This window comes from Rhinolophus ferrumequinum, chromosome 10 (assembly GCF_004115265.2).
Source record: "Rhinolophus ferrumequinum isolate MPI-CBG mRhiFer1 chromosome 10, mRhiFer1_v1.p, whole genome shotgun sequence".
Classification (NCBI taxonomy): Eukaryota; Metazoa; Chordata; class Mammalia; order Chiroptera; family Rhinolophidae; genus Rhinolophus; species Rhinolophus ferrumequinum.
This window is the reverse complement of record NC_046293.1, coordinates 36,558,427-36,575,898: the sequence shown is the minus strand read 5'-3', so window position 1 is coordinate 36,575,898 and position 17,472 is coordinate 36,558,427.

Sequence of the window (17,472 nt, the reverse complement as noted above, 5' to 3'; positions counted from 1 at the left end):
TACAAAGCTGCTGTCAACATTCCTCTACAAGTCTTTCTTTGGATATATGTTCTCATTTCTGTTAGGTAAATATTAGTGGAATTTCTGGGTCACAGGATAGGTATATATTGAACTTTATAGGTAATAGTCAAATCTCATTCCAAAGAAATTGTACTATGTTTTGCTTCTCTGCCAATGTATGAGAGTTCTGCTTGCTCTTACGTACCCATCAGCATTTGGTGTTGTTGGTCTTTTTAATTTTAGCCATTCTGATGTATGTGTAATGGCATCTCATTGTGGTTTAATTTTGCATTTACCTGGAGACTGATGACATTGGGCCCTTTCTTATGTGCTTATTACATATTTCTATGTTTCCTTTTGTCATCTGTCTGTCAAATCTTTGTCTTTTTATTATTGAGTTGTAGGATTTCTTTATATATCCTGGTTATCAGTCTTTTGTCAGACATAAGTTTTTTTGTTGTTTTTTAAAGATTTTACTGGGGAAGGGGAACAGGACTTTATTGGGGAACAGTGTGTACTTCCAGGACTTTTTTTTCCAAGTCAAGTTGTTGTCCTTTCAGTCTTAGTTGTGGAGGGTGCCGTTCAGCTTCAAGTTGTTGTCCTTTCAGTCTTAGTTGGGAGGGCGCAGCTCAGCTCCAGGTTCAGTTGCCGTTGCTAGTTGCAGGGGCCGCAGCCCACCATCCCTTGCGGAACTCGAGGAATTGAACTGGCAACCTTGTGGTTGAGAGCCCACTGGCCCATGTGGGAATCAAACTGGCAGCCCTCGGAGTTAGGAGCATGGAGCTCTAACAGCCTGAGCCACCGGGCTGGCCCCCAGACATAAGTTTTTAAAAATATTTTCTCTATATTATATTTTATATATTAAAAATAAATATATAAATAGGCTTACCTATTTATTTTCTTAATGGTATCCTTTGATAACTAGAAATTTTTAATTTTGTGAAGTCTAATTTATCATATATTTCTTTTATGGCTATTGCTTTCCACATCCTTATATAGTTATATATACTTATATAGTTATATATACTTCAGTAGAACTTATTATATCTTATATAAGGAACTTGCCTATTCCCAAGTCACAAAGACAGTCTCCTGTACTTTCCCTTGAAAGCTTTATGGTTTTAGCCTTCATAATTAAATCTATAATCTAACTTGATTTACTTTTTTGCATAGAGTTTGAGATTTATTTTGTCCTTATTGATCTATAACTATTTCAGAACCATTCATTGAAAAAATTTTTTTTTTGTCCCCATAGGATTGCTTTGGTGCTTTTTCAAAAATCAAATAACCCTCTAAGTACAGATTTATTTTTGGGCTCTCAATTCTGTTTTATTGATCTTTGTTAATATTTATGGCGGTGCTATAATTTGTTGATTATTGTCACTTTATAAAAAGTCTTGAAATCATATAGCATTTGATTTCAAGTGCTCCAATTTTTTTTTCCAGGTTTACTTTGCTAAATTTTAGAAACAGCTTGTTGATTTCTACAAAAAAACCTTCTAAGATTGTAAGTTGGATGGTATTGACCTAGAGATCAATTCTGCCTCATGTCCTTTTTAAAAAAATTTTTTTCTCCATGTCGTTTTATATGCTAGTTCCCCTGCCTGAAATATACTTTTTCCTGTCTTCACTAAAAGGCAACTCCTATTCATTGTTCAGGACTCAGTTCAAATAGCATTTCTGTTAGGTCTTCCCCCGGTCAACCTTCTCTGTAGGTAGAATTAATTTCTTATTCATTCTTCTGAGCTCCACAGCTAGTTATATATACTTCAGTAGAACTTATTATATTGTGTTATGATTGTTTTTGGTTATATACCTTTCTTTCAATATTTTATTCAGTGTTATTCCCCATCACCTAGTATAGTAACAGGCACAGTAAACTATTCTTGAATATTTATCCATTAAACTCTTTATTGTGCATCTACTAGAGGTTACATTTTAGCTGGGGGACACAGAACAAAAACATGTACATGGATAAATGAATAAAATAATTGCGGATAATGCTAAGTGACACAACGCAATAAAACCCGGGGAAGGGAATGGAGAGCCTGGTGCAACTACCTTACTTCCGGTGGTCAGCGAAGGACTCTGAGGAAGTGACATCTGAGCTGAGACATAAATGATAAAAATGGAGCATCCATAGGACTTCTGGGAGGAAGAGCCTTTCAGGCAGAAGGAACAAGAAACGCAAAAGCCCTGAGGTGAAATAAAGCTTAGAACAAGGAAGGGACAATTATTGAGCAATTAAGTGAGTCTGTCTAGCAGAGAAGGTGTCTGGGAAAGTTTCACAGAGCTGCGGCTTGAGAAAGTGAGTAGGTGTGATTCTCTCAGAGCAGTCAGAAGAAAAATATTCTAGGCAGAAGGAACTATATATGGCAAGGAGAAATATACAGGCAAAGAGGAAATTGGTAGGAGATGAGGTTACAAAAGTAGGCAGAAGCCAAATAATGTAGACCATTGGGCCATACAAAGGAGTTTGGATTTTATTCGGATTGCAAAAGAAAGTTATTAAAGTCAGAAGTCAATATGGTATATGCTTTGTGAAGACCACTATGGGTCTTAGATATCAAATACAGATAGGTAAGTGGGGCAAGAGTACATGCCCTGAGCACATCTGGAAACTGTTGCAGTGGACAGAGTGGGAGATAAGGGAGATTTGAACCAGAGTTCCTCAGTGGAATGGATGAAAAGTGGTCACCTTTGGGCTATATTGAAGGTGTCACAGACAGGTCTTATTTATGATTAAATGTGAGACATGAGAACAGGATCAAGGATGGGGGCCACTTTTTCTGGCCTGGGTGTGTCACAGGGCCATTTACTGAGAAGATGAGAGCACATTTGGACAGAGGGAGTGGGAAGGAGTAGAGGCCAGGAATCAGGAGTTCATTGTGGAAATGTTAAGTTTGGGATGCATTTTAGATACCCAAGAAGGGATGTCAAGTAGGTAACTGGATATATGCGTCTGGAACTCAGAGGAAAGGTCAGAACTGGATGTACTTGGGAGTAATAAGCATATGGCAGGTATCCAAGACCATGGGCCTGGATGAGATCACTAGAGAGCAAAAAAGAGGACTAGGGAACAAAGGAGATTGGGAAAGAGGAACTGTTGTGATAGGATAATATCAGGAGCCGATGATGTCAGGGAAGCTTAGAGAAAGAAATGTTTCAACAGAGAAGAAATAAGCAAACAAATCAAATGATAGGTAGAAAGTTGACCTGTGGGGATTTTGCAAAATGAAATTATTTGGCGACTTTAATAAACTCCTTTTCAGTAGAGTGGTATTCACAAAACCCTGATGGTGGTGGATTGAGGAGTGATTACAAGGGGAAAAAGAAGGAAACAGGTAACATCAATACTTCAAAATTTTATCCTTAAGGTGATCAAAAAATCTATAGTGGTTAGAAAGAATGTGAAGGATTTATTGTAAGCATTTTATTTTTTAAACATAGATGACGTTAAGGCATGTTTGTATGCAGATGGAAATAACCTAGCCAGGAGAGAGAAAGTGAAAGAAAAAGGAGATTATTTGGGAACCAAAATCCTTATTAAGTTCTCTCTCTCTCTCTCTCTCTCTCTCTCTCTGCTCTCTCTCCTCCCTCCCCTCTCCTCTCTCTCTCTCTCTCTCCTCTCTCCCTCCTCTCTCCCCTCTCTCTCCTCCCTCCCTCCCTCCCTCTCTCTCTCTCCCTCTCCCTCCTCTCCTCCTCTCCTCTCTCTCTCTCTCTCTCTCTCTCCCTCCCCCTCCCCTCCCTCCCTCCCTCCCCTCCTCCCTCCCTCTCTCTTCTCTCCTCTCTTCTCTCACACACACACACATGCACAAAGATAATATGTGAGGTGATGGATATGTTAATGACTAGATGGTGGGAATTGTTTTACAATATATATGTATATCAAATCACTAAAATGTATTTTAATATGTTATCATTTTTTTCAATTGTACCTCAATAAAGCTGAAAATTTTATGAAATCCAATAACCATTCCTCATTTTTATTATTTTTTAAATATCTTTATAAAATAAAGCAGAAATTAAAAGATATTTAATTTACATAAGAAAAAAAGGAAAGGAGGAAACCCCTCAAATATGTATCCCCTAAACAAAATATACTGATATTTTTCTGTTGCTTTCCAACTCCTCAGTCTTAAGAATAATTTTAAAGATTAACATAGTAATAATTCAAACTATGCAACCTCTAATCAGTAAATCTATCATTGCTGTCTCCATTTTCTCTCAGTATTTCCCTGTTGGTATTGAAATACCAGAGCCAAAGTCCATCTTCTATATGATCCTGGAGAAATGAGAGGCAGAGTATTCTAAAACACTGCATTAACATAACTCATTTTTGTTTTGTTATTTTAAATTGCTTATTAATATACTAAATATGAATAAATGACTGTTTTCTATTTGATTTTTGCACATATTAAAAAAGGGATTTTTACTAAAATTAGGAGATGAAATCCAGAATACAAAATGAGGAACTAGCCTTAGACAGGAAAAAGGGGACTTATTCCATGTTGAGAGTAAGGGAAGCAGAGTACATGGGCACTCATGTAGTAGGTAAGATGGTAGATGTGGTGGTGGAAAAACAAAATAAAATAAATGAAGGGGTGAAAAAAATGATAAGAGACTCCTTAAGACTTGAGGACTGATGGAGTGTTAGACATGGAAGAGGAGTGAAAAGCGCTGAAAAGTTTCCAGCATTATAAGTGAATATGTGTGGGTGGGAGGTGCTATTGACAACACCATGAATCAGTCCGTTCGTTTATTCATTTATTCACTCACTCATTCAGCAGGAGGCAGCTCCTCAAGGAGCTTCCAGATGAGTTTACATAATAGTTCTTGAGGACTCCATTTTTTTTAATGAGACATTACAAGTAAATGTATGGCTGAAATGTTGTTCTGTAGTCATAAATAAGAACAAGGTCTATTTGTTGTTCCTGAGATATGTTCTTTGGTTAAGATAGCTTGAGGACTCTTTTTTAATGATAAGTATTGCTTTTTATGGTGACTGTATCATAACACTTGAAGTCAGTTGGCCTCAAATCTTGATCCTTATACAGTTAGGGGTGATCTCAGTCTATACTTTGTTAGGCTTTTTTTTCTGACCCCCTACCCTGAACCTTACACATACTTGTGATTACATCCTTTCTTTAGCTATGCTTATTGGGGGAACTATGTGTATAGTATTACATATGTAGCATACATGTATATATACTACATTTATAGTTATAATTTAGTACAGTGTGGGATACTGTTAAGGAGAAAACCACAGATGCAAAAGGAAGTTATTTGTGCTATGCAAATGCAAAAGGGAGTCATTTTCTTTAGCTATGCTTATGTAATTCAAGTTACTCACTGCAATATCTAAGTTGAGATACAGTAGAACTTAATGATTAAGAGTATGGACTCCAGCTAAATTGCCGAGATTTGAAGAACAACTTCACCATATAAATCGAGTGACCTTGTGAACAATACTTAGCCTTTCTAAGCCTCAGTTTCTCATCTGTAAAATGGGAATAATACATAGGACTAGACATGCATGCACAAATGAGCACCTGAAAAGTGGTAAAATATTAATAACTCTTGTGGATTATCCCAATATCAATTTCTTGGTCTCGATATTGTACTATTTTGTATAAGATGTTAATGTTGAGAGCTGGGACTTCTCTATACATTTCTTTGTAACTTTCCATGAATTTGTAATTATTTCAAAATAAAAATTAGAAAAATGTGAATAGTAATAGTACCTAATCATTGGGTTTCAGGAGGATAAAATGATTTGCTATGTATACGTAAAATGCATAGAATAGTGCTGGTATACATTAAGCATATTAGCCATTGTTTAAAGATGATTTTCAATATATCTGTCTGATTCATTTTTATAGTTTAACTCCCTGAGGACAACCATGTTTCTCTCATTTAATATTTCTTGGGGAAACTATGTGTAATATGAGTATTACATAGTAGCATACATGTATATATATACTATATTTATAGTTATAATTTAGTACAGTGTGGGATACTGTTAAGGAGAAACCACAGATGCAAAAGGGAGTCATTTGTGCTAAATCCATGACACTGAACCTAGACTTAATATTTGATCCAATATAATTTTAATTGGTCAGTCTGGAATTTTCTGGTCAGTTTCCATGAGGTAATCTGTCACGGTGGCCCTCACCATTCCCCCACTTCCCCCCACATGCACACAAAGGAAGCTGATAAGATCCCACCATCCCCTACAGGAAGATAACATTGCCTGAAACAATCCTTTCTTTTCTTTCACTAATAACTTTCTTGTCCCACTCAGTTTCTGACTATAAAAGCCTACCATATTATACAGTTGCTCAGAGCACCTCTCTCTCTTGCTAGATGGGATGCTGCCCAATTCATGAAATGCTCAATAAAGCCAATTAGACCTTCAAATTTACTCAATTGAATTTTTGTTCTTTAACAGCACTCAATAGGCTTTCTACAAATGCTCATTTTACACTCTCCTAATGTTAAAATATTATGTTACCATGATACATTTGTCAAACTGTTAACTAAACTACTGATTTATTTGCTTTCACTAATTTTTTCCTCCCACTAATTTCCTTTCTCTGTTCCTTTCTCTGTTCCAGGATCCAGCCCAGGATATCATATAACATTTAGTTGTTTATCTCTTCTTTTGTTGTTAGTCTCTTCCTATAAGCAATGGTGCCTCAGTTTTTCCTTGTTTTTCATGGTCTTGAAAAACCTACAAAAGTCAGATATTTTGTAGAATGTCTCTCCATATAGGTTTGTCTGATGTTTTCTCATGATTAGATTAGGGTTATGGATTTGAGGAAGAATGCCACAGACGTGAATGCCATTGTCATTGCATCATATCACGGCATACATGATGTCCACATGACTTATCACTGATAATATTAACCTTGATTGTTTGGTTAAGGTGCTGTCTGCCCAGGTTTCTCCACTGTAGTTACTATTTTTTCTTTCCATGCTCCTTTTCTTTTCCATACTTTGAAAGCAAATCACTAAGTCCAGCCCATGCTAAAGGAGCATGGAATTATGCCCTACATCCTGGAGCATGAGTATCTATAATAATATATTATTTGCAATTTCTTATAAAAAGGATTTGTCCCATATCCCCAATTTATTTATTTATGTCAGTATAAACTTATGGATATTAACATTATTTTTTGAATTATAAATCAATACTATTGTTATTTATTTTGTTTCTCAAATTGTTTCATCACACAGTCCTTCAAGCCTTGGTCATTGGGAGTTCTTTTAGATTAACTCTTGTGTCTTTTTTATATACTCCCATCCTTTGTGTTTTTAGCTATTGTTTGAGTGTGTAATAAATGACAAGGAACACAAAAATGTGTTATATACAAATTGAACACATCACCACCCTCTAGAAGCTTAATGTGTTGGTAGGTAACTTTATTTATGGCATTCTGCAATAAATGCTTCCTGATATCGCTGTTTTTCTTTGAACTTTTGTTTTAAAAAATGGTTGCTCGAAAATGTTCACATTATTGTTCCACTACCAAAAAAAAAAAAAACTTGAAAAGAACTGACAGAACATTGAGTATTCACTATGCTTTTTTACTCTCTGCTTCTCATTCTCTTGGAAAGTGAGAAATGTGTTAAAAGAATCCTTTCATGATTTTATTTTTTTTATTAAAAATAATAGTGCAGTAAGTAGATCTGCTTGGGTGAGAGGTATGACTTAGAGTGAGGAATGACTTAGAGTGAGGAAGATATCTCATGATCGTGGTATCTTGTTGCTTTAGAAATTCTAGAATAGCATTGCCAGGTGCTCTGAGAATGCCCTTTTAAATATTTATCCGAGGGGTTCTTGCAGAGGCTTTTCTGGGCTATCAGGCATTCGTGAACATGACTATACTGGCAGTTAGACAGTTTCCCAGAGAGATGAAAATGTGATGAAGATCTTTGTATCATCTATAAGTAGTTCAGAAAGAAGCCAGGAAGTTGAGCTGGAAGAGGAACAAATGATTTTATTTAGAAACCTACACAATTTAGTAGATTTATAATTTTAATATACCTTTAAAAAAATCTAACAGTATAAAACGCCTACTTTGTACTAAGCATTAGAACAGACACTTTCACCTTTAATTCTTGTGAAGTTAGGGGTTCAATCTTTAGCCAAGTTCATTCTTTTAGAATTTGTGTTGCCAGAGACAGAAAATCCCAAACCGCAGCGGCATATATAGAAGTTTATTTCTCTTTTGTGTATAAAACTGCGAGCCATATGGTGCTTTAAGGTGTGCATGGCCTTGACCTCATGGTCCAAGATGGCAGCATATGTGTTCCAAGTAAGAGGAAGGAAGAAGAGGTCAAAGAAGGCACACGTGCTGGTCTTTAAGAAGGTTCCCAGAAGCTTCCCCATGACACTTCTGTTTACATCCTCACTCTAAGCCACACCTCTCAACTAAGCAGATTGGTCAGAACTTAGACATATAGACACATCTAGCTGCATATTAGGATGGAAATGTAGTAGTTCTTTTTCTCAGTGGCTTTGTGCCCAGCTAAGTTTTCTATTTCTATGGAAGGGGAGAGCAAATGTGAGGGATGAAGAGAAGTCTCTGCAGGAGTCAGTGGTAAAGATGGGATTTGAACTTAGGTATGTCTAACCTTCATGTTCTTTCTAAACTAGATCTTTTCATGGCGAAAGCTATAGAAACTGTGTTGAATTGGCCCTAGTTTTTGCATTATCAAGTTAACTGAAAGAAAGGAGCATGCATTTGACAGGGATAGGAAGAAGCTGAAGAATCATAAACTGGGCTTTCGAGCTCCCTTTACATGGGCAAAGAGCAATCTTGATAACTCTTCCAGTCCTCTTGGAAAGGAGAATAATACTTTGAGTACCACCTGTCCATAATCCTAGACTTGTCTTGTGCTGTCCAATACAGCAGCCACTCGCTACATGTGGCTACTGAGCACTTGAAATATGATTATTTAGAATTGAGATGTACCATACGTTTAAACACACATCCTGAATTTCAAAGCCTTAGTATGAACAAAAAATGAAATATATCTCAAAAATTTTTATTGATTACATATTGAGAGTATAACTTTTTCGACATTTTGGGTTAAATAAGATATATTTTTAAATTAATTTCACTTTTTTTTTCCTTTTTTAAGTGTAGCTACTAGATTTAAAATTACATACATGACCCATATTTGTGGACTGTGTTATATTTCTGTTGGAAACCAATTTGTCTAGAAGACAAAAGATTGTCCTACAGCTGCCCTATTATTGAAACAGTTTTTCAAAATGCTCATAGGATCTGCAAGAAAGTTATCTCTAAGGGTTTCTATGAGAGGGATGTGTCAACTCTAGCTCAAATAAATGACCCCGGGCTCTTTCTGAGGTCTCTCTCCCGGCTTCTATGAATGTGAGTGATGTTGGTCTATCCCCTGGGTGCCTTGTATGGATTGACTCCAACACTTGGATTATACTAAGCCTCTCTAGCCCACACTTCGGAGGCATCTAGCTATTGTTATTATAAGACGATTGAGGTGATTTATTGAGATTACTTTTTAAAAGCACCTCTGTTTGGTTTATTAACATGGACAAGGGGAAATACTGCTGGGCTGGACTTACAATAACAGCTGGTCAGCATAGCCTACTTGAAGAACCTCATGATTTCTCAAAGATTACTGAAAGTGAGTCCTCAAGTACATTTGCAAGTTAAGTAGTAACTTAGTAAGTCTGGCTGGCTCAGAAGTATTGAATTCATTAAAGCAATTAGGCGCTCTCTTGTTATCCTCTTCTTTATCTTTAGCGTCAGGTTCCCTTTAGCAGTGATTGATCTATACTTTCCAGGTGAAGGTTCAGTGTTCTCTACGTAGAAAAGGAAGGAGGATTTAAGGAGTTCTGCATTTTTCGATCCATTAACATTTTATCATTTATTGCAACAGTGAGTATATTCTCTTCCTTGTTCTTCTAAATATATTATATGTACATATGCATATACATATTTATTTAAATGCATATAATATTTTCTTATTCTGAATATTACGTATATATAGATAACTAGAGAACACGTTTTGATGTCCTTAGCATTTTTGTCAAGTTTCATCTCCTTACAGATTTCAGATTCTATTTGTCCATGCTACCATTGAAATGATCTTTTATTAACCTTATATTATTCAGTATCTGACTTGTTCATTTGAACTATTGGCAAATTACACTGATATTAATTAAAATAATGCATAATCTATAGCTTTTAAAATAAATCTTTGAAAAGGATTTTAAAAGGCTTTCTTGTTTAACAAAATACTGTTCTTATGGAAAAAAATAAAAAGTATACTAAGGATAAAAGTGACTAAAGGAAATGATGAAAATAAAGCAAGGCAGTTCCTTACTCAGGGTTGATTATTTGATTTTAAAAGTGCCAAAGTGGTTGGGTTTTTTTTGGTTGCTGTTTTTTTCAGGTAACTTAAGATATTTAATTTTTGTAGAGTAGAGTGCTATTGTTTGGTTGTCCCATCTAGAAACATTATTTTGGAAATTTGCCTGCCTCACACTCCAACCAGGTGGTTCTGGTGGGAGCAGCCAACCATGGAACCCAAACCAATGGCCATTGGAAATGACCATATGATGCAAGTTAGGCCAGTGAGAGTTTTCCCCCAGAATTTTTCTAATTGGAATTAAGGGGAATTCCTTAATGGTATGTGACTACCATACTTAGGTCATAGAAAGTCTATTTTGGTTTCTTGGATTGCTTGCCGAGGAAGAAGCCAGCTGCCATGTTGTAAGGACACTCAAGTATTCTCAAGACGAGGCCACAGGGAGAGGAACTAAAGTCATTTGCCAACAGCCAGTGCCAGCTTGTCACCATGAGTGAGCCACCTGATAAGCAGGTCCTCCAGCCCAGAAAAGCCTGTAACCTCATAAGAGACCTGATTTTTAAAAGCACCTGCCAAGCCATACCCAAATCCTGGACCCACAAAATCTGTAAGAGATAAAAATGTTTATTATTGTCTCAAGCCACTGGCTTGGGGTAATTTGTTACCTCAAGCAAATATTTTATTTACATAATAATAGATAATTCATACAGCCTTGTACAAACATTGAAAGGGAGAAAAAAGTGAGTGAGAAGTCTAATACAATAATATGGTGCTTTCCCACAGAGAAGGTCAGTGATTAAGTTGCCATTGTCACCGGTATTTCTATCTCCTATCTGCTTTGCACACTTACCTGGTTACATTCATTATCTCTAACCATCACAGAAGCTAATATCTTAATATAGAAGTAAAATAGCAAATGCATTCATTTGAATTTCATTTAGTGACAAAGAACAATCTGTTCATTTAAATAAGATTCTATATGACGTTTACCTTAAAACAAATTAAATCTCAGTCGCTGTTATCTCAGAAAATAAATATTAACTGTTGTAGACATTTAAACATACTTTCCCCACTGGTTAATATAATAAAGGTAAGACTTTCAGGACAAACGAATAATTGAATACTTCTGATATTGTCATCTAAAGAGAATTCTAATCATTGAAATTTCTAATTGACTTCTCTATTAGAATATTGGATTTTTAGCTTGTTGTAGAATGATACACAAATACAATACATATTTTTTATTTTGTACTGTGATGTTTTTAAGCTTGTTAAATAACATTAAGTTTTTACTATTTTTTTCTACTTTTATTCTCCAATTTTTCTCATTTTGATAATTATTACATACTTTAAAAAATAGAATCGATTCAAGTCCTCATTCAAATGACAACTCAACACATGGTTGTGGTGGTTCTTCCTTTGGTCTCAATGGGAGACAGAGGGCTGAGAGCCAAGAGATCCATGTGTGTTTGTGGCCCCAGCATTAACTGTGATATGATTTCATGTACCTTCTCTACACTTGATTTCCTTTTATCAAGTAAATGTATTGAACACATACAATCCTACAATTCCATAAAATTTGGAAAGTCACTGAATATTGAGTCTTTAATTATCCATCTGATGGGGTGGCAAGTAAAAAAAATGACCAACATTTGTATGTGTAAGGTAATTGATTTTTAGTCACATTCGTGTTCTTGGATACCTGGAGTTGTGTTTGTATGATGATTTCAATGTTGGAAAGATTTGGAAATGGAGCATTATCCATAAGGTAAAATTAATGTTTTTAAATGCCATGAAGAAGTATGTAGAAGCCAGGAATGAGTCATAACTATAAAAATGATAATACCTTATGTTTGAAAACAGAAATTTTTTTTCAATAAATTATTATTTAAATTACAAACTGAGTTACATGTTATATAATATGTGTGAATAATCCAATGAGGTAATGCCTCTTCCTTATGTTCTTCCTAATTCTTTGATTATACAATAAAAAATTTCTGGAATGATAAATTTTCATAATAGTATGGCTTGATAACTATAATATGATATAGGTATATTTCTACAGCAAATATTTCACATAACTATCCGTTAGCCAGTATTTTATTTATGGAGCTGCTGAAGAATCTTTTTCTAAAAACCAGCGATGAAAGATGAAGTCATGACTAGTAGAGGTTTACTGTTCAGTATTTGATGTAAATGGGAACAAACATTTATCTAGTTAGAATTATGCCATTGCATTGTTTGGCTTCATTAGATATACACATTAAACCTGTCAAGAGCTACCATTATCTCCATTTTCAAACTAAAGAAAGGCAAAGGTGGTAATTAATTTATGCATTTTGACATAGCAAAAGAGGAGTTGCTGTATGTTCTGAATTGAACATACATCTCTAAAGATAGCTTTCAAACTTTTTAAGTTACAGGATCTTTTCTTAAGGATAAAACTTATGTACACGTGAAAAATATAAAACATAAATTCCTGGATGCTCTGGTTGAGCAATTGGTTTTGCTGCTCACTTCTCTTCCTGCCTCTGCCTCCCACTGCCCTAAAACACCCCCAGTTTGAAAACTACTGGGTTTGTGCCATTATGCCTTGTCATTCCAGTTATTTTTGTTTAATCAATAATTCTCAGTTAGTGTACCAATCTATTCTCTACTAACAAGAGTATTTGATAAACCAGAACAATGTACTTATGTAAGATAATATTTGTCAAGCTTTAGATATTAGTATACAAGGTAGAATAAGACGATGATGATTAGGAGAATATCGGTGACAACATTCAGGCTAGAGTTTACTCTGTATAAAAACTGTGCATTTGTTTAATTTCAAAGTTAAATAGTAGCATATGTGCAGGTCTTTTAGGCACATACCTGGTTTCATCGCTCCATCCTGAAAAGCACCTGAGCAGTTCTTTGTGAGAAGTTCCTTATAGATGTGTTAACTATGTGTTCTTGCCATGTGACCCTGCTAATTTGACAGGGATTGACATGACCTAAAGACAGGTGGCCTATGATGAAGCCTGGCACAAAAGGAGTGCGTTTTCTTCTCTCTTACAGAGTTTGAGTATGAAACATCCAGGGAGAGTCAGCATTGGGTAAATGCAGAAGTAGGGAGAAGGAAGACAGGAAACGGAAGCCATGAGTAAGCAAAGCCATGAGGCAGAGAAAAGTGAGTAGAATGTAGTCAGTAGCAATAGTTGGAAAAATAAGCAGGTAGAGATAAACACAGAGATAAACAGAGACCGAATATCTGAGTCATGTAGATGGCAAGTAGCCAAGAGGTCCTGTGAAGTCATCAAAGGGCAGCATATTCTACTAGACTAAGCTATTACCCTGTTGTTGCTGAGTGGCTGTAATGAAAATCTAGTTTTCTATAAGCCTGCCAATGAGACCTTTATCTTTTCTACTTCCCCATATCATATCCTTTTAATAAATCTACATTAATTGAGCCAGGTGATCATTTCTCTATTCTTTGCACCCTGAAATAATCTGATTAACACAATATCAAAAGCTTGTACAGCTCCTGGAACTTAAGAGGAGCTCCATATATGGTGGCTATTATTATTTTAAAAGAGATCCTATGAGCAAAAGCAAAAACTACAGATTAACACTCAAGAGTCACTGTTGGTTTGGATTTGTAGTTTGGTAGCTTTCCCTCCCAGCCACACCACTTGAAAGGTTTTTTAGTTCTAGAAGAAGGCCCCAATTGGATAAGTTTAAGTGTGGAAATGAAACACGTGTCCTAACAGTTTGGGAGAGATGGATGAATCTCTTGGGATATGAGATTTCACAAAGATTTTAAATTATTTTTCAAATGTTAATGGCTTGGCAAAACAAAATTATTTTCTAAAAGAATTTCTCTTTTTAACATTCAAATGGTCTCAAGGGAAATTTAATGTATATATTTCTAACTCATCTACCTGACTCAGTATTGTTTAATAGGAATTGACTGAAGTTTTAAAATTCAAAAAATTTTTAACTAAGAGGTGTTTCTAGACAGTGAAACTGCCTTCTCAGAAAAAGAATTGAATTAGATGTTTTTCTCAAAGGGTCTCGGAGCTTAGCCTTCAACTTTACCAAATATTGGTCCTTCCTTGGTATAACAGAAAATGTAATCTCTAAATAATAATAACAACAACTCTCTTTCTCCCAGTTATAAACAAAAAGAGTAATTTGAATTGAGAAAATTACTGGCTAACAAAGAGAAGGCCAACATATTCTTAATCGAGGTTTAAAAAAAGACGGGGGAGGAAAAAGGGAGGAAAAGAGGGAGGTGGGGAAAAGGGAGAGAAGTAGAGAGAAGTAGAAAAAAGTACTGAGATAATAAAGGATTACAGTTTTGTGTGCTAAATGACATGTAATAACAACCCCAATTTCTCTATGGAATGCATTAAATCTCAGAAAGATCTGGAGCGCTCAGCTGGTGTAAAATTATACTTCGACTCTTACTTCCTTATACCTTGTTCTTTTCCCATTATAATACTCATCAAACTTTATTGAAATCACTTTGTAAGCGTCTGCCTTTCCTCTGTACTGCAAAGAGTGTGAGGGGAGGGTCTATGTCTGTCTCATTCCTCGTTATCCCCAGATCCAGCATAATACCTAGCAGAATAGGTGCTCAAAATTATTTGTGAATAAAACCTCATAACACAGTACTGTCTAGGGGTTAAAAGCACAGGCTCTGGAATTAAATTCAGTCTATTTCCAACATCTAGAGAATGGATATAGCATGGTGCCTGTCTAAATTGTAGTGAGGATTATGTGAGGAAATCATGGGAACAGCCCTTGGCATGGTACCTGGCATATTGTTAGTGTTCAGAAAAATGTTCTCTATAAAAAGTCATTAGTATTTCTCCATAGCAATGCATCTAAGTGTTTTTCTTTAACCAATAAAGTTTTTGTGGAAGTCAAGTAAAAATAGATTTTTTTAAAACCCTCATTGTGATTTAGTCCTGCACGTTTTATCAACACAGCCTGAAGCATTACTGGAGATGCTCTCTTGAAAAATCTTTTTTTTCTCCAATTGGCTGGTTGGCCATTCTCACCATTAGTGAGTCATTTGATCTTACTTACTTTTGGCTGAATTCAGCTGGCTGTGGAGGAGGCATGCAGGAGAATATGAAGGGTTGTAATTCTAGATTCTTCCAGTCTAATGTCAGTTGTCTAAAAGAATGGCCATGGATTAACAGTTATACAGTCAAGGATTCCTAGAATAAGAGTTTTCTTTTTCCAACCCTGGCATGACACTGACCCTGAACAGAGTGTACTCTGCTCACTCTATAGATGTGGCCACTGCCCAAATATCCCTTGGACAGATAACAGAGATTAAAAGGCCATAAATGACGGGCCTGTTAGTCCAGGGATGGTATTAGTCTTTACGGAAACCAATCACACAGCTGGAGGGCAATAATAAGAGATAGAATCCTTAGAGCACCTACCGAGTGTGACATGCTTTATAAATATTATTTCTATTTCTTACAGCAAACCTATGAAAGCCATCCTATATTTCCCATTTTATAGGTAAGGAAATTAGAACTGAAATATAATAGATTAAGTCACTTTCTCAAAAGTTCACAGATTTAAAATTGCTGGAATGTATCATCTTTACAATTTTTATGTAGACATGAAACTGTTCTAAAATATAAACTTTATTTTAAAATAAAATTAAAACTTTTTTGTAAATGGAAGCCCTTAGAAGAAAAAGTTGATTAAAAAAATAAATTTCTAAAACAGAATCTGGGAAAAAACCATTGGACCTGAGAATAAACCCCATTCTGTCTCTTTTTTTTGTTTATTTATTATTTGTTTTCTATTAAATTTATTGATATAACATTGATATCATTTTATAAATTTCAGGTGTACAACTTTATAATATGACATCTGTATGGTGACATATTGTTTGCTCACCACCCAAAACCTTGTATCCTTCCATCACCATATATCTGACCCCTTTTACCCTCTTCATTCTTCCCTACCCTCTTCCCCTCTGATACCCACCATGCTGTTTGTTGTCTGCATCTATGAGTTTGGTTTCTTGTTTGTTTTGTTTGTTTGTTGCTTTTTGTTCTATATCCCATATAAGGGTGAAATTATATGGTTCTTGTCCTTTTCCATCTGACATATTTTTTTTATTTTTTTTAAATTAGTTTCTGTTGTACCAAGCAATGTAACAGACATTTCACCCCTCACAAAGTGATAAACCCCCTCCCTCAGTCTATTACCTCTTTCATATTGTATCTACCTATTACAATTCCATGGACACTATTCCCTATGCTATACTCCATATCCCGTGACTATATATATATATATATATATATATATATATATATATATATATTAAATTATAGTTGACATTCAATATTATTCAGCTTCAGGTATACAGCACAATGGTTCAGTATGTATACCATCCATGACATGGTCTCCCTAATAAGACAAGTGCCCACCTGACACCCTACAAAATCTTTACAACATTATTGATTGTTATATTCCCCAAACTGTCTGTCATATCCCCGTGGCAATATCGTAAATACCAATTTGTGCTTTCTAATCCCCTCACCTTCTCCCTCATCCCCACCCTTCTCCCATCTAGCAACCATCAGTTTTTCTCTATATCTCTGAGATTATTTCTGTTTAGTTTGCTCATTTATTCAGTTCTTTAGATTCCACATATAAGTGAGATCATATGGTATTTGTCTTTCTCCATCTGACTTATTTCACTTAGCATAATGTTCTCTAGGTCCATCTCCATCTGACATGTTAGGTTGGTACAAAAGTAATTGCAGTTTAAAAGGTTAAAACAATTGCAAAAACTGCAAGTACTTTTGCACCAACCTAATATTTTACTTAGCATAATACCTTCAAGATCCATCCATGTTGTCGCAAATGGCAATATTTCATATTTTTTATGGCTGAGTAATATTCCATTGTATATATCTACCACATCTTCCTTATCCAATCATTCCTCAAAGGACATTTAGCTATTGTGAACATAGGGATACATATATCATTACGAATAAGTGTTTTCAATTTTATCTTTAGATAAACACTTATTCTCCCTCTTTTTTAAGGAGACCTTCATTATCCATTGTCCATCTTCACCTCTATTTTCCT